Source organism: Arvicanthis niloticus, chromosome 2, assembly GCF_011762505.2.
Source record: "Arvicanthis niloticus isolate mArvNil1 chromosome 2, mArvNil1.pat.X, whole genome shotgun sequence".
Classification (NCBI taxonomy): domain Eukaryota; kingdom Metazoa; phylum Chordata; class Mammalia; order Rodentia; family Muridae; genus Arvicanthis; species Arvicanthis niloticus.
In genome coordinates, this window is record NC_047659.1 from 41,096,719 (window position 1) to 41,122,513 (window position 25,795).

Genomic DNA, 25,795 nt, shown 5'->3' on the forward strand with positions numbered 1-25,795 from the left:
ATAATGCTGGGGCACATGAATTGTGTATGTCCTTGACAAAGCAAAGTTATTCAAATATTAAGTCTTATTTACTCTAAAGTTAATAATTAAGCAAGCCTATTTAACTCTAAATAATCACAGAAAAATTAAGAAATAATTAACATCAGTCATAAACTCTGCTAATGTCCCTGACCCTTAAGAACTCTTGTTGTTGTTTTGTATTTTTAAATTACATATACTGATTATGTGAGAATGTCATACATGCATATAATGTATTTTGATCATATTCACCTCTAATGCCTTCATTTAACTCGGTTGAGATCCTCCCCCATCCACACCCCCTCCCAACTTTCCAACTTCCTGTTTTGCTTTGTTTTTCCTTACCCACCAAGTTCAACTGCCCATATACTCCTGAGTGCACAACCATCCGCTGGAGCATTCTGACCCTCAAGGTTAATAATTCTCTACCTTTTCCAACTTCAATGTTTCCTTTCACCACAAGATTCTTGCTGACAGGCACACTTGAAGGTGAATCATCACCACGCCACCTCTGATATGTACCTGCCAATTTATAATTACTAGTATTTAACATAATTATGAATAATCACAATTCAGAGCCCGAAAAGCACAGGAGAGAAACAACGATTTTGATACATACCATGTGTAACCAAGACAACTAGTCTTTTGTGTACCCAAGTTGTATAAATGTTTATGGCAGAAACAATTCTAATACAACCTAGCCCATCTCTGTAATGTGTAACCTGGGCTGTGGTTCATGATAATAATCTCCCCCATGATAATTACCCACATTGTTTAGTTATTAACTAATGTCTTGCAGGAATAAAACTGGAATTTCATTCAGCAAAACACAGGTGCCCAGCTTGCCTGTGTTTTGTTTGCTTGTTTGTTGTTTAAGATACAGATGGTATGTATGCACCCTGACCCCTTCCAGATCCTCCACCTAGTTTAAGCTCAACTTTTACTTTGCCTTGAAGCGAGAGTAAGATGGGGGAAAGGCCTGTTTAGAGAATGTCTTTTCTAACTCTTCCCCTTGACCATGTAATTATATAAATGAAATAGCCCAGTACTCTGTGATATGAAATTAGCTGATGGTACTCTTGAAGATCCTCATGGGTCTCAGCTTTTTAAATGTCAACCATCCTGAAATTTTAATTATAGAAATTATAGAAGTAGGTATAACAGTAAACTTAATAGCAACAGGAGCTAAGCATTCTCTCAGTATTTAAGTCACCCCGAGGTCTCTGTGCCTTCTCTTTAGTTGCATGTCAGGCTATTGGTAAGAGAAATAAATATTCATGTCCTAAGGCAGAACAGATTATCTCTGTGACCTTGAGAAATCAGTTCTTCCAGTACATTCCTTTTTGTTCCCCCCACCCACCCCCAGATAACTCCAGTTCAGTGTCCTTTAACCAAGGGTTGGGAGTAGGAGGGAGAGAATTTATTCTGTAATATATATTATTCTCTAAGGGAGCCAACATGTTGTTAGTACAATTTGTGGTATTTAAAAATACTTAAATGACATTGACTTTTATTTGTGTTTGTGTATGTGTGTGCACAATATGTATGCGGTTGGGGATACACATGCCGAAATACCAGAGGACATTTCTCACCTTCTACCATCTGGATCCTAGAGATGAAACTGAGGTCTTCAGATTTGATAGCTAATGCCTTTACACACTCAGCCATCTTGCTGGCTTATATGGTGACTTTGAAAGCACATATTCAACTGGTGCTTGAGATGTTACTCATCAGCTTAATTTTTGACTAGATATGCCCAGGGTCTCAATCCTAAAAGAAGGAGGAAGAAAAGGAGAAGGATAGGAGGAGGGGGGGGGGAAGGAGGAGGAGGAGAAGGAGGAAGAAGAGGAGGAGGAGGAAGAGGAGGAGGAGGAGGAGGAAGAAGAGGAGGAGGAAGAAGAGGAGGAGGAAGAGCAGCAGGAGGAGGAAGAGGAGGAGGAGGAAGAGGAGGAGGATGAAGAAGAGGAGGAGAGGAAAGATTTAAAAAAAGAAAAGAGTTCAGTCTGCATGTTCCTTTATTTTGGGGTCACTGTGCAAGAGTCTGAGTTTCCTTCAGTTTTTTTTTTTTTTTTCCTCCACTTTACTCTCTTGCTTCAGGGACTGCCTGACAGATTTATCATTCCCAAGAGTACAGATATACATGAGATTCTGGTCAAAGTTTAGAATATGATTTAAAGAACTAAACTTTTCATATGAAGTAGCTCACAGAGCATGGTACAGTTTAGGAAAGTGATGTCTTTTTTTTGTTTAGGGGTTTTCTGCTGTGAACAGACACCATGACCAAGGCAACTCTTATAAGGACAGCATTTAATTGGGGCTGGCTTACAGGTTCAGAGAGGTTTAGTTCATTATTATCAAGGCAGGAGCATGGCAGCATCCAGGGAGGCATGCAGGAGGAGCTGACAGTTGTACATCTTCATCTGTAGGCCAGTAGGAGAAGACTGACATCCAGGAAGCTAGGATGAAGGTCTTAAAGCCAAAGCCCACCCTCCTCCAACAATGGCACTGTTAGGAGGTGTGGCCTTGTTGAAGCAGGTGCTACACTACATCCAACAAGACCACATCTGCTTCAACAAGGCCACACCTCCTAACAGTGCCATTCCTTGGGCCAAGCATATTCAAACCACTACAACTCACAATAACAATTCTCTGTTGTCTCTTAACATCACTGTTAGCAAGACAGCCAGAGGTTGAGCAAAGTGTAAAAAAGATTCCTCTTTGAAACTTAAATATATCCATATGTCCCAGCAGTTTTCACTGTTGGGTGTCCTAATCTTGGACGATGGCATCCTTCTGCTTTAGTACCCCGTGCACGGTGTTTAACATGCCAGGCCTGTCTAGACAGACACTTTTATATAGACACTATGCCTCACTGAATGGACTGCATCTTAAGTCAAGTCATATAATTGATATATATTGACCCCTTCCCCCCCAAAACTGCCTTTTTTTTTTCCTTCGTTTACTTTTGTGAACCAACCTGAACCTCTATTCTCCCTTCTCTGAGCCACATGGCCAGAGTACAATCACAAAGCCATTACGGGCTATAGCATTTCCCACTAACCAGAGTATAACACACGTGCTTTGAAAGGAAATTAGAAAGTTACTGGCCCTTAGCTTGCTTGGGTGAGCTTGGGTGAGTGGCACCTTCTGCGCAGGTCCATTCTGCTGTAGTCGTCAGTGTTTCTTCTGCGCAGGCTCAGTCTGCTAGAGTAGACAGTGTTTCAACAGTGTTTCTCTATCAGAAGCCCCGGTAGACGCCTAGGTTCTGCCTCCATCATTGTAAACAAGCCTGCTGTTCTATCTATTCTTTCCCACACGCAGGCTTCTGCCACCGGGATGCATTTCACAGTTTGAGCCTTTGTCTCAGTTTAGGGGCCAATCAAAGGACTTGGGTCACTTCAACTCAATGTAACAGTATCTACACCTTCCATTTTCTTATATAAATCCAGTTAGTTCTCTCAGAACCAGAGCAAAGTATAGAACCTTACGAATACCACAGCTGAAAACCAAACAGCCAAGAAGTCCTCCCGTGACCAGGAGGGTGAAAACAAACATATGCACCTTTTGCTGATGAGCCTTGGGCAGATAATGACATGTTTCTTTACTAATAAGGCTGCCTAACGCTTTCTGGTACGGGACTTGGCTAGTGTGCTACCGAGTCCTGGCTCCACCCTCAGCACTGTAAATAGTAATGATAATAATTATTATTTGTTATACTATTTATCCAGCCAGGTTTTACTTAGAGTGCTTCCATGGTGCGTTTGATAGGCAGTTGTTAGAGAATTACTTCTAAGTGAACAAACTCTATTTGCTGAGTTGATTTTTTTCCCCCTGCATGGGATTAACCTGGATATTTCGGTATTTGAGGAAGCTCATTCACTTTCATGGCTTCACCTAATACCTGTTTGGTTTTACTTCTAAACATAAACAAATAAAAACAAAATTTTTCTACATGGTCCAGGCTGGCCTCAGTCTCACAATCCCCTTGCCTCCGCCCCTCTAGTGCTAGAATGAGAAGCATTTGCCACCACGTGGCTGGTTTGGCATCTGTTTCTTTTTTTTTTTTAAATAATTTATTCATTTATTTTTACTGCACATGCGTTGGTGTTTTGCCTGCATGTATGTCTGAGTGTGAGGGTGTCGAATCTTGGAGTTACAGACAGTTGTGAGCTGCCATGTGGTTGCTGGGATTTGAACTCAGGACCTCTGGAAGAGCAGTCAGTGCTCTTAACCGCTGAGCCATCTCTCCAGCCCCCTTGGCATCTGTTTCTAATAACTATTGATTCTACACTATTTTTCTTCTGACTTTGTATTTTCATCTACAGTAGGATGTCTCTTGAATATTTAAATTATGAAAATTCACATTGAAGTCTGTGTTCATTAATATTTTCTCCCTTCTTCCATTACCAAGAAAAAGAAAAAAGAAGTTGAAATCCCAGCACTTGGGAGGCAGAGGCAGGCAGGTTTCTGAGTTTGAGGCCAGCCTGGTCTACAGAGTGAGTTTCAGGACAGCCAGGGCTACACAGAGAAACCCTGTCTCGAAACACCCCCCCCCCCAAAAAAAAAAGAGGTTGAAAGAGGGTCTCATTGTCTGTCTCAGGTCAGCCTTTGTCTGTCTGTCCCAAGCTAGTGCTCTTTCAAGTAATTTTTTGTTTGTTTTGTTTTGTTTTGTTTTAAGAAAAGGTCTCTCTACATTGCCATGTCTGAACTCACTGTGTAATCTGGCTGACCTTGAACTCACAAAAATCCACTTGCCTCTGCCTCCTGATTGCTAGAATTTAATGCTTACTCCATATGCTCGGCTCACTATAAGCTTCTTAACTATATCTCTATCTCTATCTCTATCTCTATCTCTATCTCTATCTCTATCTCTATCTCTATCTCTATATATCTTCATTTGTCTTTCTTGTTATGTGTAAATTTTTGCTGATTCTTTCTTATTCTTACTAATTCTTTTAAATCCTAAAACATATTTAATATTGGGATCAGGTGTGGTGGCACATGCTTACAATCCCAGCATTTACAATTTATATCAAAAGAGTCATATGTTTAAGGTGAGCCTGGAATGCATAAGGACTTTAAGGACAGCCTGGGCTACAGAAAAGACTCGTCTTATCAAACAACAACAACAACAAAATACACCCTGAATCAAACCCCAAACTATTAATATTTGCTTCACACAACTTTGTATGTGATGGCATTTACTAAATAATTAAAGCCAGTACTTAACATGTATTTGTTATTGCAGTGCTATGGCATACCACATAAAAATTGAAAATAAAATAATTTTACAAAACACGTCATGAAAGTGTCCATCTACACTGGGAGTAAAATGATTGATCCCTGCAGTTCCTGGGAAAAAGGGTTAATTAATCTACCTCTCATGCCCCACAAAGAAAGAAAGAAAGGAAGAAAGGAAGGAAGGAAGGAAGGAAGGAAGGAACGAAGGAAGGAACGAAGGAAGAAAGACTGGAAGAAACACTTTTGATAGCAACTTTACTGAGTCACTGTGTCTTGAGGCACATGGGATTCTGTTACTTTGGAAGTCAGCCTTCCCTGGATCCTAGGATAGTCTATTGAAATTCTAGCTGTCATATATCTATACCCGTGTGTTTGTGTGTTCGTGTGTGCTATAGGTCAAAGGAAAGCAGGAAGAAGCACCCTTTACATTGTCCTGTCTCCTGTACTTTGGATCTGTTTCTTGAACTCCTGGGTGAGATTTTTTTTTTTTCCTGATACCCACAGTGGAACTCTTTGAGGCATGTTGCTACATCTTCACCCAGGTGGTTCTCCATTACACAACTATCCTCCCTTATGATTTTAGGGGACAAGAAAGAACTGTGCCTTCCCCGCCGTCCACTCATTCATACACACACACACACACACACACACACACACACACACACACACACACACTTTTACCTTGCTTTTAAAAGAGTGTGTGTTTTCAGGTGCATGGAAACCGAAACAGCTGTCCCAGATATCCTGTATTTGGCATAAGATGTACCATCATGCCTCATTTGCAAGTCCCAGTAAACTGCAGCTTGCAGTTTGAGCACATGCCTGGCTTCCCTAGTTCATAGAGTTTTCCCCCAATGAGTAGAAAACAATACCTTAAGGCTGAGGCAACAAGCCAAATGTGATCTCAAGAGGCCATACCCAAATCCGAGTGCTTGCCAGAGAGAAAGAGGAAGGAAAGTGGAAGGAAAAACTGTCTGGGGGATCTTTGATATGGGGACTCTCTTCTTTCCTCTTCAAAAGTGAAATTACAAACAGGGCAAGTAGTGCGTCAGAAATACTCGGGTAAACATGAGATAGCCTGAGAGTGCTAAAGCGCGTGCACTGTGTTCTGAGTCTTTCAGGGCAAGGCATTTTGGAGGCATGTCAGTGTGATGCAGAGTTGAAGTCTTGGTGAGATGAATTTATCAGTGTTGCTATCTTCACGTAGGATCTTTGAAGTTGTAGAAAGCCAGCAAGCTTGTATAGGCTGGCCGGGGATCAGGAAAAGGAGACCCGTCAAACTAACTCAGCACCTAGTCTTTTCATAGTGATAAAGAGGGCAGAAATCTACTCAGTCAAGCAGGATCCGAACACAGCACTCTGGGTCTCTCAACACTTTAGCCCTTTGCTCTATGATCCTATATGCCCAGACAGAGGCTACATGATAGCAATAGAAAAAAAAAAAAAAAAAAGAAAGAAAAGGAAAGGAAAAGAAAAGAAGGAAAGGGACAGGGGCAGTTTGCATCAAACAGTGGTACACAGATTTGCATGATGACATCACCATGCCTATGCCAGAGCATCCACAAGGTGGGGGCCCCTGAGGATTACTGATTCAGCTATCCTTGCACTAAGCCCACAGAAGCAGCAAACAGAATGTGTTTGTTCTTGACAGGGCAGAGCAAGGCACAGCAGCTCATGGCTCCAGTTCTTTGGCTTGGGAAGGGAAGAAAGGAAAGTGATTGCTGATGCTTAAGTCCCTGGTCCTCAGAGAGAGGGAAAGACTTCCTCAGCCTCACGTGGGGACTCCTGTCTGTTCCCTCCAGCTCCTGATAGTTTTCATTTGAGATTCTCTCTCCCTCCTCCTCCTCCTCTTCCTCCTCCTCTTCCTCCTCTTCCTCCTCCTCTTCCTCCTCCTCTTTCTCATCTTTCTCTTCTTCCTCCTCTTCCTCCTCCTCTTCCTCCTCCTCTTCCTCCTCTTCCTCCTCCTCTTCCTCCTCTTCCTCCTCCTCTTCCTCCTCCTCCTTCTCATCTTCCTCCTCTTCCTTCTCATCTTCCTCCTCTTCCTCCTCCTCCTTCTCATCTTCCTCCTCTTCCTTCTCATCTTCCTCCTCCTCTTCCTCCTCCTCCTTCTCCTCTTCTGCCTCCCCCTCCTCCTTCTTCTCTTCCTCCTCCTTGTCTTCATCATCACAGAATCTCCCACTAAACCTGAAAATCACCAGGTCAGCAAAACTGGCTGGCCAGTGAGCCTTAGGACTCCTCTTCTCTGCCTTTTCTGCACTGGGATTATAGGCCTGTTCTGTCTGTCGTGTTTATGTGGATGCTCATGATGAGAACACAAGTCCTTGTGGCTGCATATCAAGTCCTTTGCCACCTTCCCAATCCACTAGTTTTCTTTCTAATGTAAAGAACAGTGTCACTACTGGAATGCAGATGAGGTTGACAAGGTTTCTGCAAGATTTGCAGTGTGACTCTTATTAGATGTCAAGGTTAAATTGCTATAATCACGCTTCAGGATTAACTTTCTTTCGAGTTTAAGTATCTTGGGGTTATGTCAGGGGAAAAACACAGGTAATGCCATATCCAGATACTTATTTTTGGTAAGAATTAACATGCAGTGCATACAGTGAAATAAACAAAATACAGTTGAAGACGCTTAGCTTTCTGCACAGCCGGTGTGTTGTCACAAGCACCCTGGAGCTCTGAGTGTTGAAAAGTTGCAGCTGGCACTCATCGACATACAAGGTTCCCAGCTCAGTTGAGGCACCATTAAAATATTACACAGACCTAGAATGGAACGGGAAGTAGGTGATATATTGAGCAGACATAGTGTAGCTATGGTGAAATCGGATGGAGAAGGACATGAATGTTTTCCTGTGGGATAGTTACTAAACACTGATCACTTTTTTTGTGAATACACAGAGATTTGGGAGACCTTTAGGGGTAACCCTAAAGTATATCTCTTTGAACTTTTCAAAAGTTAGGTTGACAGAGTATTAATGGATACAAGTCATTTAGGAAGAGAGGGCCTGGACATTTGCTGAGGGGTTTGTGCCACTGTATTAACCAAGTGTAACTAGCTTATTCTTTTTCAATGTTTGTTAATGATACTCTACTCCTTAAAGCCCAGGTAAACTCTTTGCTTTTAATCAGGTGCCCCCACACACACACATGCATCACCAGATGAGCAGGTTCTTGCTTTCCTGTCATTCAGAGTTGTTCAGGTTATTGTGTCCCCCATTGTTCTGTTTGCAGGTCTCTTCTTTTATTGTCCCCTTTGAGTTATACACATAAATGGTGTGTGTGTGTGTGCGCGCTTTTATTTAGGCCAGGCTTGCCTTTAACTTACTGTGTAACTACAGATGATTCTGATGTTCTGATCTTCCTGTTTCCATTTCTGGAATGCTGGCATCCTAGACAGGTCAGAAACATTCCATGTGGGCCATTTTCAGTCTGAGTCGAACTTAGAGCACATCAGAGAATCACCAATAAGCAGAAGGCTCTCTCTGTCTCCTGCTGATATCTGGCTGTCTCAAGACTCTGACTGTTGAGAAGTTGCAGGCCATCTGCAATGTACTGAGCCCACAATCAGAAAAAAAAAAAAAAAAGCATTCTCAAGCCCAGATACTTTTTAGATGAAGCTGAGCCAGTAGAATGACAACTTTAAGAACCACTGACTCAGGCCATCCACGTACCAACAACTTTACCTTTTTCTGTGCTGCTGTTCCTTTTTGCAGATGGTATATTCAAGAGAGATTCACTTTCACTAATCTCAAAATTATTATCACAGAGTGAGGGTCGTGTTTCTAGCAAGCATGTGCCACCACAGCTGGCTTATGTCTACTTCATTGTTTTAAAAGTAAACTTTAAAATAGAACCCAAATACCATCAATATATCGATACGTCTTGATAAGTCATGCATAACAGGAAGAGGAAAAAAAAATAACCTTAGATCTCAAAAATATATACCTGTACAGATCTTCTTTTTCGTTAAGCCTGAAATCTGGGAAACACCTCTGTCTATTTTTTTCCTTTGTTCCTGTTTGATTTGCCTCAGCAGCCTTGGGTCTGAATGCTTCTGGATCTGTTTAAACAGACCACATTCGGCTGACTCATCCATCTTGCTACTGCAGTAAAGGGCTTCAGACATGTAATTGCTTAATTTGAGCTCACGAAGAGTCTTATATTATTCAGGTCTGGTCCTCTCATAAACTTTGTCACCCCAAGGTACTTGAGAGTAAAGATCTTTTTACGACATTTGCCCCATGGTCACACCACAAACACACAGCTCTGTTGGGTCACAGAGGTTGGTCACTGCATTCTCAAAGCTGTCCGCCCTCAAGATGCCAGAGAGGAGGCGGTTGCTCAGTCTTTAGTCCCCTGAGGCTGTGTACACTAATTGGCTACAGTTCTTTAATCTTGGTGTTTCTAAAACTCTTTCAGCTTCTATTCAGAATTCTTCTCACCGTAGGGCACACAGAAGCCAATTCCTAGGACCCATTTAATTACTTCTTCAAACATGTCTGGACATCCCTGAATTTCCCTGAACCCAAGTTGTAGTCTGCATTATCCCCTGAAAATGGTATCTGTTCAAACACTCTCTCTGCACCCCTAGTTGGTAGTTTGATTCCTTTCTAAAGCTATGGTTAGATTTCTAATCTTGATCTCAGTGAATCTAAGGAATGTCATGTTGGTGGCTGGTGACAGCTAAAATTCAGGTTGAAGATAAGCTTCTGATAAACAGTATAGACTTTGTGTCAAAGAAATGTTTGTGCCTGGGTTAGTTGAAGCCACAAGAATTCTTAAGTTTATAAATGTATAAGATTGTTAAGAAAGATTCTGACACCTTGGAAATAACGCAAAAAGAACTATGTATCCTTTCAGTAACAAATGCAGCATAAGCTAATAGTTTCAGTGAATGATAATTTACCTCCTTTGTTGGACATACAATATTTACTGTGGAGGTGTGAATACAGTACCGGGTACACTGAACGCATGCTGGTAAAACAAATAAACAGGCTAAGAAACAGAGGCCATGAAGTCACAAGTCAACCTTTTGAGTTTTGTAAGTCATATTACGTGACCTGGTACCTCATAGCCCAAGCTGGTCTCAGCAAGTGGTGGTGGTGTTCATGCTTCAGCCTTGAAAGTATGTGACTATACCTGGCTTTAACTTGTGGGTTTTATTAAGCAGAGATGTAAAGAGTTTGTCTAGTAGAAAGGATGGCCCTAAGGACATGAACCAATCTTGCCTCTAACTTAGTCACCTTATTTCAACATTCTTTCATTTACTGAGTGCCTCCCGTGCTCTTAAAACCACATTTGGCCAGTGAGTTGACTCAGCAAGTCAGGGTGTAAGCTTGACAGCCTGAGCTGGGTCCCCAGAATCCAGTGGTAGAAGAGAAGCGATTTCACAGAGCAGTCCTCTTCTCTTCATATCCATGCAGTGCACACACATATATCATGCCCATACATACATAATGCACACGAGCAAACACATGATGACGATGGCAGTGGTGATGACAACGATAGTGATGATTACTTTACAAAACCACATTTCTCATTTACTGTTGGGAGCTGACTTAAGCAGAAAGCGGCTAGATCAACTTTGCAGCCATCTGGAACCATATACCCTGATGAAAGACTTGGTTTTCAAAAGCCTATAACAGCTGAAGCACACTCTGATAAATATATTGTTTATCCCACATAGCTTGTTTTGCTGTTTAGTGACCTCAGCTGTATGGTGCACGTGGTAAAATGTTTTCACCTGTGTTCTCCTGCTTGCGTATATAAATACCTCAGAATTCCCTTCAATAGGGGAGACTTGAGAAAATAGAAGAGACTGAATCACACCCTGTCTTGTCTCCATTCTTCGAGTCTCTTGCCCCAAGAGCCACACTCTCTCTTGACCAGAGCACTTAGCCCCAAAAGTGTTGAGGCAAAGTGTTGAGGCAGAATGTGGGCCTCAACAATTTACTTTCTTCAGTGACAATATGCTTATTTTTAAATTATGCCATACCATTTTTGGAAGTTGTCACCATAAACTGCCCAAAGGGACACTTCAGCCAAAACCAATGATGGCAGTTTGCAAGAAGTGCAACCCCTAAACTGTTTAAACTAGGCACTTAGCTTCCTCTGATCTGTGGGAGTCCCAAGCAACTCAAGAACTTTACTGTAGCTAAGCCTCCATTTCTTGGATTTGGCTCTTTTCTCATCTGGCCTTTTGTTTGTTTCTGGTTCTTGTCAGTCAACCAGTCCATCTCTGCCTTTCCTTAATTGTAATTTGGGCCACCCTCTGTCTCAGACACATGCAGAAATGACTGGCTGTCTGTGTTAGGCACATTTTCACCACTCTGACAATATTGTCAAAGACCATCAGCTTACGGGGAAGAGATCTTATTTTTGGCTTGTGGTTTCAGCAAAGAGTTGGTTGGGTCTTTGGTTGCTTTGGACCTCTGATAATAAGAACATCTTGAAGGGCACACCTGGTAAGCAAAGATGTTCCCCTTATAGGGAACACCAAGGAAGCTGGGGAACAAGAATGGGCCCAAGTTTAGAACAGGCATTTGTTCTGAGTAAATCTCCCGTTTGCTCCCTGTGTGTCTACCTTGTAGTCCATGGCTATGAAAGGACTTTGGCTTCCTCATTAAACCCTGGATGGGCACCCAGCCAATCTCTGAAACTCCTCCTCCTCCTTCAGAAATCTTTTTATTTTATTCTATTCTCTCATACATCATATCCCTGCCACAGTTTGCCCTCCCTCCACTCCTCCCAGTCTTTCTGCTACCTCCCTTCTCCCCCAGATCTGCTCCTCCTCAGTCTCCCTCCAAAAAACAGCAGGCTTCCTAGGGATCTCCAGTGAACATGGCATAGCAAGATACAATAAGATGAGGCACAAACTCTCATATCAATGCTGGATGAGGCAAACCTGTAGGAGGAAAAGGGTCCTAAGCACAGACACCCTGCTCCCACTGTTGGGAGTCCCACAAGAACACCAAGCTACACAACAATAACATGTATGCAGAGGACCTAGCTCAGACCCTATGAGCCCTACTTAGTTGATTTTGTGGGCTCTGTTCTCCTGGTTTCCTCAATCCCTCTGGCTCCTTTCTGAATTACCTCTTAAAGGAACTTCTTTCTTCAAACAACCATCCAAATATGTAACTTCCCTCCACTAGGCCTAACCTCTTAAAGTTTCTGTCCCCCACCCCCACCCCCACCCCCAATAGCATCAGATGATGTAAAGAGTCTTTGTCCCATGAGGCTTTGGGGGACACATTCAACCATACTGGCATCAAACCACAAAGCTGCTCTCAACTGATTGAGAGAATATTCTCTATATCAGTAGTTCTTAATCTATGGCTTTTGACCCCTTTGTGGGGGTCAAATGACCCTTTCATCGGGGTCACATTTCAGATAGCCTGCATATCAGATATTTACATTACTATTCATAAAAGAAAATAATTTTACAGTTGGGGGGGGTCACCACAACATGAGGAACTGTATTAAAGGGTCACAGCATTAGGAAGATTGAGAACCACTACTTTTTCCATATGTGTTGCTATTGTACAGGTAGTGGGTTGTTATCCATCATTTGCTGCAAAGGTTCAAATTTGGTCATGGTCTGCTCATTCCAGAAAAGTACATGACAGCGTTCTGTGTCAAGTAAGAGATAATAGAAAATCTTGTCTTTTTTTGTGTTTATTTGCCTATTTGCAAGTTCAATTAAAATGAAAAGCCCTTGTTTCCTCTAGAAGAGAATACCTCCTTGAGATCAAGACCAGTGAGCTTGAGGCTTTCCATGATACAGCTGAAAGTAGAGTATGAGAGTTAACACTCTCTGTGCCAGTAATAGTGGAAATCCCTTACCTTTCATGGATAGAAGATTTTCATAGCTCTGCAAGGTATTAGAGTGTTCTCTATAATATTTCTTAAAGTCACAGGGTTTGGGGTTATTACTTGAGGATGAACAATTAGATAAATACAAATTCTGAGAATTCCCAGATAATAAATGGTAAAACTTTTGGGGGGAAAAAGTGCTTCTCACAGAAACCAACACATTAGAAGGCTTTGTGTATAAGAATCAAATGTATAGATAGGATCAAGGTGAATCTGAAAACAAATTATACTAGTTTTAAAAATTCACATATATGGGGCTGGAGAGTAGTTAAAAGCACTTGCTGTTCTTCCAGAGGACCCAGGTTCAATTCCCAGCACCCACATGGCAGCTCACAACTGTCTGTAACTCCTGTTCCAGAGGATCTGACACCCTCACACAGACATACATGTAGGCAAAACACATAAAAATAAGTGAGTCTTTAGAAAAAAATTAAAATTCAGATTTAAAAATGCAGCATACTTTCTATACTGGCTGGTTTTGTGTGTCAACTTGACACAAGCTGATGTTATCCCAGAGAAAGGAGCTTCAGTTGAGGAAATGCCTCCATGAGATCCAGCTGTAAGGCATTTTTCTCAATTAGTGATCAAGGGGGGTGGGCCCCTTGTGGGTGGTACCATCCCTGGGCTGGTAGTCTTGAGTTTTATAAGAAAGCAAACTGAATAAGCCAGGGGAAGCAAGCCAGTAAGTAACATCTCTCCATGGCCTCTGCATCAGCTCCTGCTTCCTGCCTTGTGTGAGTTCCTGTCCTGACTTCCTTTGGTGATGAACAGCAATGTGGAAGTGTAAGCTTAATAAACCCTTTCCTCCCCAACTTGCTTAGCGGTGATGATGTTTGTGCAAGAATCAAAATCCTGACCAAGACACTTTCCTTATGTGGATAACAAAAAGTATATTATTATTTGTTAGGGTTTGAATTTGGTTCCTCATAAAGAGACCAGACCTAGACTCTCTAAGATTTTACAATTTCGTGATTAGATAAAACAACGTGTTTCATGCAATGCTTACAATTTAAGAAAATATCAATTAGATATTTAATTACATGGGATTATAACATTTTCATTTCAGATCCAGTATCTCATCACAACCACAGTTCTGTGGATATTATGGACTATTTAATTTATTAACACTTTGATTTTTAAAAACCATTTTAATTTATGTATTTATTTTGTCTGTGAGGTATATACCCTGGTACACCTTGGGTGTGGAGGTCAATAGAGATAGGAAGACAACTTGGGGGTTGATTTTCTGTTTGCAGATATGGGTTCTGCAAGGTTGAATAGAGGTCACCAGGTTTGATGATAAGCACCCCCACTCCTTGAGCCATCTCTGCAGCCCCCATAGACAATCTAGAGGAGATTGTGTGGTGCCTTAGGATTCTGCCTATTACACAGTCCCTCTTACAAGGTTCCAGTACTTTCCTATTCACCTGTAATTTACAGGAATTACACAATGACTAGAGATAAAAAGAAAAACACAAAAGGCCCATATGGGTGATTGTTTTCTTGTTATTTTGTTATTACCATGTTAAGCTGGGAAACAATGAAAGCTTCTATCGGAAAGCCACATAACTACTTCATATTTATTAGTCTGATGTTTCCCTTGAAAGGAAGATAATGAAGTGCTAACTTAGCATCTAAGATTTAAAGATGAGGGGAAACCTAGCTGATACTAGTTTTCCTGTTCTTTCTTTTTTGGTTAATACAGAGAAATACTGTTTTCTTTCTTCTAAATCTCCCTCACTTTCTCAACTCAGTTTGATGAACTGTACCTTTGCAAAGTGAAAAAAGATATACATGAGTAGAAACTCACTTTTCCAGAGACCAGCCATGCTACTGAGTCTTTCTGCGTTTTTGAAAAAGCAACAACTGTGTTTCAGTGCATAGGCATAAAAGATTGCGTTGCTCTTTTTAACAGGACATAGTTACACAAATGAACTGTATAACGAAAACAGTTCCTGTGAGTGACGCATATAAGAATAAACATCACTTATTAGTTCTGCCTAATCCACTGTGAAAGAACATAGGTTGTACCACATATGAATTCTATGCCTATAAAAGAGTTCCAGAAAGTTGTTCTGATAATGTTTCTGAGAGCTTACTGGCTGTAAATAATTCATACTTTAGGGTCCTTGAGAAAAAAAAGAATTTACCATAACTTGTATATATCAGAAGGAATTTTATTGAAATGAATTTCTTGGCTTTAATCCCTTAGCCTCAGACTAAGACAACTGAAAGTAATGATTTTTAAAAGTCTGGAATAAAAGGGGCTATTTGAGATTACTTACGTAATTTTCATTTAGGTTAATTTCCAGCCTGGGTTGGTGTTTGATACTGCATGGCTCTGGCTGTGTTGATCTTAGCAGGGAGGCTTACAGAGTTAATTAACACCTTCTATAAGACTGGAAACTCAAAACACAATGAGACAAGACTTCCTTTGTTTCCAAGAGTAATCATTGGCCATTTTGTTATTTTCATTGTTTATTTCTCAGCTTACGTTAATAGAAAGGTAGTTTACTCATGCTGACGGATGCGTTAGGCTGCACCTTACTTTATAGTATGATTGTAATTGATCCTTACTAGCTTTGGAATTTTTTTTTCGTGTGATGATTATTTTTTTTTTTTTAACTTTGCTATTGAAAAACTTAACTTTAGAAACCTTAAAGGATACATTTGAAATTTGAGGAGCACCTTCTTGTTCGTGGACATTTCTATAGTGTTACATGAGAGAAAAAGATTGTATTTTTCTAAGTCAACTGATTTAATATTGCTGTTTGCAATTTTACCAGACTTTTTTTTTTTTTTTTAACTAGATAAAGGGTTTCTTCTTTGTGTTTAATAATAAAACCCTGCTGTCTGATTTACTAACATTGTTCTTAATGTACTTTATGAGAACCAACTTAGAACTTACAAACAAACTTAGAACTTAGTTTTGCTGTCACACTCGGGCCTTAATATTGAAAACTACCAAGTACTACATACTCCAACATTAAGGTTTGGCTTCAAAAGCTTCAAGTATTCTCCTTGTTATCATTTGTAAGATTTTTTTCAATTTTATTTTATGGGTATGAGTGTTTTGTTGGTATGTATAATGGAGGCCAGAGGAATGGGGTCAGATCCCCTGGACCTGTGGTTACAGACATTTGTGAGTCACCTTGAGGGTGCAGAGAACCCAGTCCAGGTTCTCTGCAAGAGCAACAAGTGTTTGTAACCACAAACCATCTCTCTAGCTCCTGTTTAGTATGATTGTTATTGTTGTCACTTACCTCAGCTGTGATCATGACAACCCCAGAGACAACTGGACACACCTGAAACCTCTTGATTATCCTGTAGAACTTAGACCAGTACTTCCATCTAGACCCCTGCTCCTATAAATAAGACTAAGACTCAAAATATATTTACAAAAACCATATGATGAGGCTCTTCACTGACTAGAATCATAACTTAAGATAACCCATTTATTTTAACTTACATTCTGCCACATGGTTCATTACCTGTGCTCAGGTTCAACTCCTCACATCTTCCTGGGCAGATTTTCCACCTTGCTCTATCCCAGAATTCTTTCCTGTTCCCAGATGTCTCACCTTCTGATTCCTGCATAAGCCATAGACCATCTGATTTATTATTGACAAATGCTACATCCTTACAGACATAAGATATTCTGTCTACACTATTCTCTTATTTAAGAAAAACTTATTGAGCAAATTGCAGTGCTTGGCATGGTTTGAGATGCTCATGGAAAGAGAAACATTAGAAAATAAGAAATGTGGGACTGGAAGGATGACTCAGTGGTTAAGAGTACTGTTCGCCCTTTCAGAGGTCCTGAGTTCAATTCCCAGCAACCACATGGTAGCTCACAACCATCTATAATGTGATCTGATGCCCTCTTCTGGCATTCAGGTGTACATGCAGCTAGAGCACTCCTACATAAAACTAAATAAATCATTTTTAAAAAGAAAAGAAAATGAGAAATGTGAAGGCAGTTGGAAATGCTACAGTGAGTTAGGTGGTCTTGATGAAGAAGAATGGCTTAGTGAGAATGTGTCTGTTAAGAAGCATCTTAAGGAAGCTAGTTTTACAGCAACTTGACACAAACTGTAGTCATTTGAGAGGAGGGAGCAGGGTCTTAATTGAGAAAATACCTCCCTAAGAATGGGCAAGCCTGTAGGGCATTTTCTTAGTTATTGATAAGCAGGGCCCAGCCCGTTGTGGGCGGTGCTATTCCTGGCTGGTGGTCTTGGTTTCTATGCAAAAGCAGGCTTAGGAATCCATGGGGAACAGGCTGGTAAGCAGCACCTCTACATTAGCTCCTACCCCCTGGTTCCTGCCCTGGCTTAGTTCCTGTCCTGACTTCTTTGAGGATGATCAGTGATTTGGAAGTGTAAACCGAGTAAACCCTTTCCTCTTCAAGTAGCTGTTGTCGTGGGTGCTTCATCCTGTAACCCCAAGACTGGAAGTAAAGGAGTTTTTTCATCTGACACTGAGAGAGCAGTGTAGTTCAGCAGGAGAAAAGTGGCACCTCAAACTCAAGAGCAGCACACATGCCTGTGTGGAGCAAGAGGTGAGTGCTTCAGGTAAGGAGGAAAGCACTTCCTGTTGCCCTGCTGGCTAGAATGCCTCACACCAGAGTCGAGGCTGGCTTCTTGCACCATTCCTTCTGTCCTCCATGGTTCATCTTGCACATTCCCAGTCCTGTCTCCCACCCACAGAGCTCATGCTCCTAAGTAACACTTTGACTTTAAGAAGACATCAGCAGAGGCTCCGTTTCATGGAGAAAGTACTGTTTCTACTTTCTAGTATCTTCCAAGGCAAGACTTCATCTTTAAAGTGGGAGTGGTAATAGTATTCTGTAACTCAAAGGCTTATATGAGCATTTAATAAGGTAATCCACACATATGACATATGTGTGTATAGTAAATTCAGTATACATATTTGTTATGATTGATATCCCATCAATTTCCACTAGCTCATAATAGAAACCTAGTATCAAATTAAAGTGAGTGGATAGTGACAGATTTTAAAGAAATCTAACCATTGACCCTATCACTGTATCTTTTAATTACAAGCAATATTTACTCTAATAAATTGTTAAACAATATAGGGACATCTGAAGTCTAATTGTCACGGCCTAGCCAAAACTTTACTTCATTTAAGTGTACATTTATTTACTTTAATTTAAAACTCATTAGCTAACCCATGATAAATACAAAATTTGAGCATGCTAATTTATCCTTGGGACCTCCAGAAGCACACAGATTTCCTCTTACTTGATGTTATTGATTTAGAGACCCCACACTCTAATTAAGGTTCAGCATCCTGACATTTCATCATGTGTAATACTGAGATTGCCTCACTGAAGTCTGGACCAGGATTGAAGTGAGGCGAGATTAAATGTTACAAGGTTCACAAGAGGGCCAAGAACAGGCCCTAATTTGTAGCTGAAGTTCAACGACACTAATTTGAAATTAGCACTAATTGGAACGGCACTAATTGGCATCCTAGTCATAGCCCAGGCTTCCCTGAGCTTGGTGGTGTGTGATTTCCTTAAGATTCCAAACATCAAGTTTGAGAATTCCACATGTCTCATTAGTATTTGGCAAATGAAACTCACTTTTTTTTTTTTTTTTTTTTTTTTTTGACAATAAATGTGCCAGGGATGCTGTTAGACATTGAAAGCTTTTCATTAGCTAAAGCAGTACCAGTGGTAGAGTTATTTCAGCTGTGTTTCGATTTGTAATTGAATTTAGGAGGTTATAATGAGACCTACTCAGAGCAACTTAATCAAGTTCTTCAAATTCTTTTCCCTGCTTTATGTTCTGAGCAAATGGTTTATTCAACAAGCTGCTTAGAAGTCATGATACTTTGGCTTACACAGTAATCTGTGTTCTATAAATTTTGAACTTAAACTACATGCCAGGCACGATTCCTAAGCTAATAAAGATAGGGTAATGAACAGAACCCTAGATTTAGCGTGAAGGAATTAATCTCTAACTAGATAACCTTGATTTAACCTTCATTTTTCAACTTTGTAGACTGTGTACAGAAAATTAAAATGGCATTGACTGCTTCCTTCACTGGTACATGTAACAGTGACTTTTTGTGTCACTCTAAGAGACTAACTGATACCTCCCCCCATATGATAACATATCCCCATATGGGAGAAGGGGCCCAGTGTGTTTTGTAGTTAAATAAAATTGTGTGATGGCTAATCTCGGCTGTCAACTTGACTGCATCTTGAGTCAATGATAATCCAAGTTGCTGGATACTTTCCTGTGAGGGATTTTCTTGATGAGACTATTTGAAGCAAGAAGATTCACCCTAAATATGGGCAAGACCTGCTGGTGGCAGCCCAGACAAAAGAACATAGAGGAAGGAAACTTTTTTAGCTCTTTGCTTCTTCTTGGACTGGCAACCTCATTTATCCTGCCACAGCCACACTCCTTTGCTGACATCAGAACCAACTTCTTCAGGATTCCAGTGTAGACTGAGAACCAGCACCTCTCTGGGAATTCTTCAGGCTTTTAGCACCAGACTGGGACTGCCATCTAGCCTCATGAATTGTTGAGCTACTGGGACCATATCCAGTGTGGTCAATCCAATAGGTAAATAAGTCCAGTTTATCCAATATATCCAAGAATCCAATAGATCCTCTCTTAGGATTCATTAGGAATACATTAGGATTCATTAGGAATGTATTCATCCCATCAATTCTGTTTCTTTACAGCATGATGGCTAAATAGACACTCATTCATGGTAGAGAATTCATGATAGTGCAGTCCCAAGGCAGGAACATGAGGGTTGTTACATCCCAATGAGATAGGGGAGCAAAAAGCTTGAGCTAGAACTCAGGGTGGACTAAAGCCCATTAGAAGTTATAAGGTACCTCTTCTACCTGAAATCTACCTCCTAAAGATTCCTCAGTCTCCTTTGAGAGGAAGGTGCCACCCACCACCCAGGCACCAAAAGTTTAAACACACAAGCTTCGGTTGGACACTTCAAATTCAAATCATAACATTCTGGCCCGAGCCCCCACAGGCTAATGGCCATGTCTCACTGCGAAATACACTCAGTATTTCAAATTTCACAACATGCTAACAATATTCATAAGTCTGAAGTCTCTTTTGAGACACATGTGAACTTATTTATGAGCGCATGGAAAGTCAAACAATATATAATAGTTCAGAGTAAGCATTCCCATTCTAACATGGAGAAAACTTAGAGCTGTAAAGTCATGATCTTTTTATGTGATTGGTAATTAAGTGCCTACAGCCAAACAGGTATCAAATCAAACACTGAAGTAAGATTTTGTGACCTTAATGAATAAATTGATCACCTATGAAGTAAATTATTAGAAGAAAATACGTGTAATGTTGTTTAAAGGGGGGCATCTATGGCTTATACACACTATTTTCTTGAAATAATACTGAATAATTCCTAAAGACATTAGTGTCTTTATAGGAGCTTTCAGTAAAATCATTTTCAGGATTATTGACAAAGAAGAATCTGGATTGTAGTTGATCTCTTCTGGCACTTTGAGAATGCATTTAGATAACGTGAGACTATATAAAATGCCAAGACCCAAGACCCAACACTGTAGACATGGGGATGAAAGGAACTCTGATACTCTGGCCTGTTTGAGATTGCAATTTTCCAAAGCTGTTTTCAGCTTAGTTTTGAATGTCTGGTGCCGGAGCTGATAAGCAGCTTTGTCTGTGGACCGTTGATGGGGCTCTGTCTTCTTCTTACCAAGTAGCAGCATCTTGATTGCAGCAACGATTCCCAGGTCTACCCTTGTGATTGATTCCTGTTGTGATTGGTGATGGCTGAGATCTAGCCCAGATCGCTTGGTCACACAATCCCAAACACTGCAAGAGAAACCAGGAGACCTTTAAGCCCATCCCCTGCCTCTAGAAAGGGGAAAGTGGCAAATATTTCCCAGTGAATAAATGTACTTTCTAGTCAGAGAAAAAAAAAAAATGGAAACAGAACTAAGAAGTGAGAATTCCCTTCAAGAACACATTTGCATACTTCCTGGCTATTTCTATGCTAATGCTCTTGCAACAGAAAATGAATGTTCTGAGTGGACACAATTTGGAAACAGATGGTATTAAGCATCTTGACATTTCAGGTTTGTTAATTTGACTGAGAAAATTCTTTTCATGGATAAACCGTTGCTTCAGATAGAAGCATTTTGTATACCTTATTTGGGGGCCTTAGTGTTTCTCTTCTCAGTCTATGCTTATCCCTCCTCACTTTTCAGTGCTTCTCCCCGTTTCTTCACTGTTTTGATGAGGTTCCTTCCCTTTGTGGCACTTCTCTGTCTTCCATCCTGGGCAAGGACACATGGAGCCCTAAGTCCAGCTGACTACAGTGGCCTTGAGTACTCCATATTCCCTGACCTTTCATTGGATGCCAAATTCTCTCACTGATGTTTCAAGCCTGACTACCAAGTCAGTCTGTTTCAGTTCCGGTGCTACCATGACAGCTGATTCTTTTGTACTTCATTGTAGTTACCTGCAACTACAGGTAACTGGTTCTCCTGAGAGGAAGCCTAGGAATGAACGGGAATGGAGGGCGAGAGAAACGTGGGGCCAAGACAAAGTATTCTGATCAAGGCCCGAAGTTTAATAATTTGCTTTCACATATAAAGGGGAAGCCCCACCCCCCAGAGTCTCTTCTTGGTTCAGCCCAGGGGCTGGGCAAGGAGATAGCAGTCCCAAAGGTGTCAAGGCTAGCTCAGCAGGCAGTCCATTATTCTTAGCTTAGGTAGCAGGCTCCAAGGCACCAAGGCTGGTAATGCATCTCCTAGGTCCTACTGTTGCTTGGTCTATTGTGGTAAATGACGTGCAGGCCTTCTCAGGCCTGGGAGAAGGGCACACTTCATTATACATCAACTATCCTGTCTCCTGCTTTGGTTTCTCTTCAGCTATGCCAGAATATCATCTGCTGTGCTTCCTGGATGAACCTTCTCTTTTCTGTTTCAGTTTACTTGTGTGTGTGTGTGTGTGTGTGTGTGTGTGTGTGTGTGTGTGTGGTGTTTCATGTATGTAAGTACTAATGTGCACAGTCATGATGTTACAAGGATGCTAGAGGAGGATGTTGGGTGTCCTGCTCAGTTTTTGCCTTATTCCTTTGAAACAGTGTTTCTCATTGAACACAGTGTTTGGAAGTGGATGGTAAGATGTATATTAATTAGCCTTGGAAGGAGAAAGTGGTATGGGCCACTCATTGTGGCTTCTGAAAGCCACTGTGCAAATAGTATGGAACCTCAAAGGTTTGGCTTGGGTTTTTGTCCTGTTCTGGGTGTTTTGATTTGTTTGTTTGTTTGTTTGTTTTATTGAGACATGGTCTTGCTAGGCTGGCAGTTAAAAAGCTCTGGAGACTATCCTATCTTTGGATCCCTAGAAAACTGGAGTTACAGGGAAACAACCAGGCCTGCCTCCTTTGACATAGAGGCCTGGACATTTTAACTCGTGTTCAGGCTTGTGCTTCAGCAAGCATTCTTATGCATTTCAAGTCCCAGGATGATCAGGAACTGCAGTGCCGTTCAGACTTCACCCTTCATCCAAGATCTGATGTGCCAAGCATGTTTGTGCATACCTGTGGTCCCAGTTCCCAGGAGGCTGCAGCAAGGGGGCTTGTGATTTAGAGATCAGTCTGTACATCTAGCAAGATCATATCTCAATAAAACCAAAAAACAAACCAAAATAAAATCCCACATAACAGAACAGGTCAATATACATCTTACCACCCACTTCCAAACTTCCAACATTATCACCTAGATATTGGTCTTGGTAAACTATATAGCGTATTATTTTGTTTTATACAGCATATTCTTTTTTTTTTTTCCAGACTCAGGACACACTTTAATCCAACAACTGGTCTGAGACACATACTACAACCCAATAGTTAAGGTTTTGTGAACAGAATTTTTTTTTTTTTGTGGTCATGGAGAGCAGAGAAGGGACTCATATCCTCTGAATCACCAGTTACAGGTAAGTTCCTATGAACTGAGTCTTAAAAAGAAAGTCTTCATTGTCTTTTCTTTCTCTGGTGAATAAACATTCATGATTAATATCTTCTTTGCTCTAGGCCCTGGTCATCTGTTCTGTTCAGTTCAATGCATACAGGTTTCTCCAAAGAAACTCAGTTGGACTGTGTTTAGGGCCAGCTCCTAAACTGAATCCCAGCTTTCAAGTCATCAGACAAAAACCAAACAAGACCATCAACAGGGTAGATGTCAGGTAGAGTGTCCTAGACTCCTGTGCTACCCTTCCAAAATCCGCCATTTTAATATATTACAGGTGTTTTAAATCCTGATCCACCATGCTGCCTTTTCCCAGATTCAGTGTAAATGCTGCAGCAATAGTATACTCTAACCAGAAGTCTTTGATTATAACACCAACTGTTGCTGTTGGAAGAAAAGTGTTGGTCATATCTGTCTAGCCCCTAAAATCATTTTAGGCATTTGAGTGAGGGCTTCAAGAAAATACTGTGCAGCGGTGGTGGCGCACGCCTTTAATCCTAGCACTTGGGAGGCAGAGGCAGGAGGATTTCTGAGTTCGAGGCCAGCCTGGTCTACAGAGTGAGTTCCAGGAAAGACAGAACTACACAGAGAAACCCTGTCTTGAAAAACCAAAATAAAAAAAAGAAAGAAAGAAAGAAAAACAAAAACGAAAGAAAATACTATGCAGAAGCCAGGATACTGTGCAGTAGCTCCTGAGAGGACTTTAGGCTCCAAGAAAGGACACTGTGTAGAAGCCAGAAAGTGGAATGCCTCAGCCACCAAGTGGGGATGTGACTCCACCACTGAGGTCTCAGAGACCTCAGAAGCATGGACTGAAATGAAATCCAGGGCCTGCGCCTTCAGCTCCTCTCTGCTGTGGAGGTCAGCCAGGATGAGAATGTGTGCAGCATTCTCCACAGAGAGGTTCCTGCAGAGGGCATCCTCACACATGACCATCAAGCCCTCTAGGCCATACTTGTCAGCAGCTGCCAGCACACCAGTGGCCATGGAGTGGCTATGGAGGTGTGGTGCCTTCCCAGTGTAGATAAAGTCCATCATCTCCTTGAAGACTTGGGGATCCAGGTCATGGATCTCAACTTGATTTGTTAGGCTTTCCTTCATTTCATGTTCAAACATGGCTCTGAAAACTGGAGAGCGAGCTGCTAGGATGGCCTTGTGAGCCCTGAATTCATGGCCAGCCACCAACAGGCAACAGTCTGTGAAGAGAGATTTCTCCCACAACTCCCTTAGATCATCTGCCAGTGTGTGCCATGGATCCATGATTGCAGGTGTCATGTTCTTTCCAGGCATGCAAAAGAAGTCTCCTACTATGCCCACCTTGCAGCAGAGGGTGAGCTGGTCTTCAGGGAGAAGCCAATGCTGATGGGAGAGGAGGAGATCTTGGAGAATGAACCTTTTGAATCCTTATTCTTGGTTTTGCAGAAAGCTAGTGATTTTTGTGCTCTTTGTTCTTTGATAGTTCTCTCCTTGGGAATTTATGATCCAGAACTCGAACTTTACCCAAACTAGTCTCTCTGGACAGCTGAGCAACACCAAGTAAACTGACAGGTAGTCTTTGCTTTCTTCATCAACCCTGTTTGCATGAACTCTTAAACACCATGCCACTTCGTCATTGGCCTTTAATGAGAACACTTGGCTTGAAATTTTTCTCCAAATTCCACCAATGCAAAATGAAAAGTTGCTAATGGTCCACACACAGCAGAATTTCTTAACAGTGATGTGTGGAGCCCCAGCTCTTGGCTTCCAGGTCCCATGTCATTTCTGTTGGAGGTCGTTTGGTGGTTAAAGTTGATCTAAAGTTGATCTCAGAATTCCCTTCAATAAAGGAGACTTGAGACTAGAGACTTGAGACTTGAACAGAACCTCTGTCTTGTCTCCATTCTTCGCGTCTTTTGCCCCACACACTCTCTCGCTAGACCCTGACCCTCGGACCGGAGCGGCAGCTTGGGCCAGGACACAGTGGCTGCCAAGCGTGGAGCAGAGCAGGCCGCAACATTTTGGCCCACAAAGCCGGGCAGTACGGCTCTCAACAATGGTCTTAGTCTACAAGGTTTGAAGTCTTAGATGTTCTTCAGTATATGCTGGAATTCTGAAGAAGCAGGCTCCAATGCCAGTGAAGAAATGGGCTTGCTAGTAAGACGAGAGCAAACAGGCAAAGAGAGTATACAGCATATTCTTAACACACTACATTTCCTGATACAGCTTTTCCTAATTTGATATTGTTGAAATATTATGTTTTTTAATCTGTAATTTTATTTTTCCAGCAATTAGCTATTAAATCCTAAACCCCAATCAACCAATCAACTTATTGCCAATCTCACAATAACAGCAGCAACCAAACATTACCATTCGCCTATAAATTGCCAGGAGCACACTGGATATCCATGGCCATCATCCCTTGTACTCTCTCAAATACATCCTAGGAAAATATTATCACTATTTTACAGGTAAATAAGATAGTTTTTAGGAGTGGGTTTTAGCAATGTTTTACCTTAGCATGTACAGATGATATGTTACATGTAGAGTATTGGGTAGTGATTGACCCAGTACTGTTTTTTAGTAGAGCACTTCTTTTTTTTTTTTTTTTTTTTGCTGTGATATGGACAGTCCAAACATTACTACAACAAAAAGCAAAAA

General features: G+C 41.2%; 1 pseudogene; it reads right to left on the reverse strand.

Annotated features, from left to right (window-relative positions):
* LOC117703139 (TD and POZ domain-containing protein 1-like) overlaps positions 1-25,563 on the reverse strand; it is a 49,249-nt pseudogene extending 23,686 nt beyond the window's left edge.
* Between the last annotated feature and the right edge of the window lie 232 nt (positions 25,564-25,795).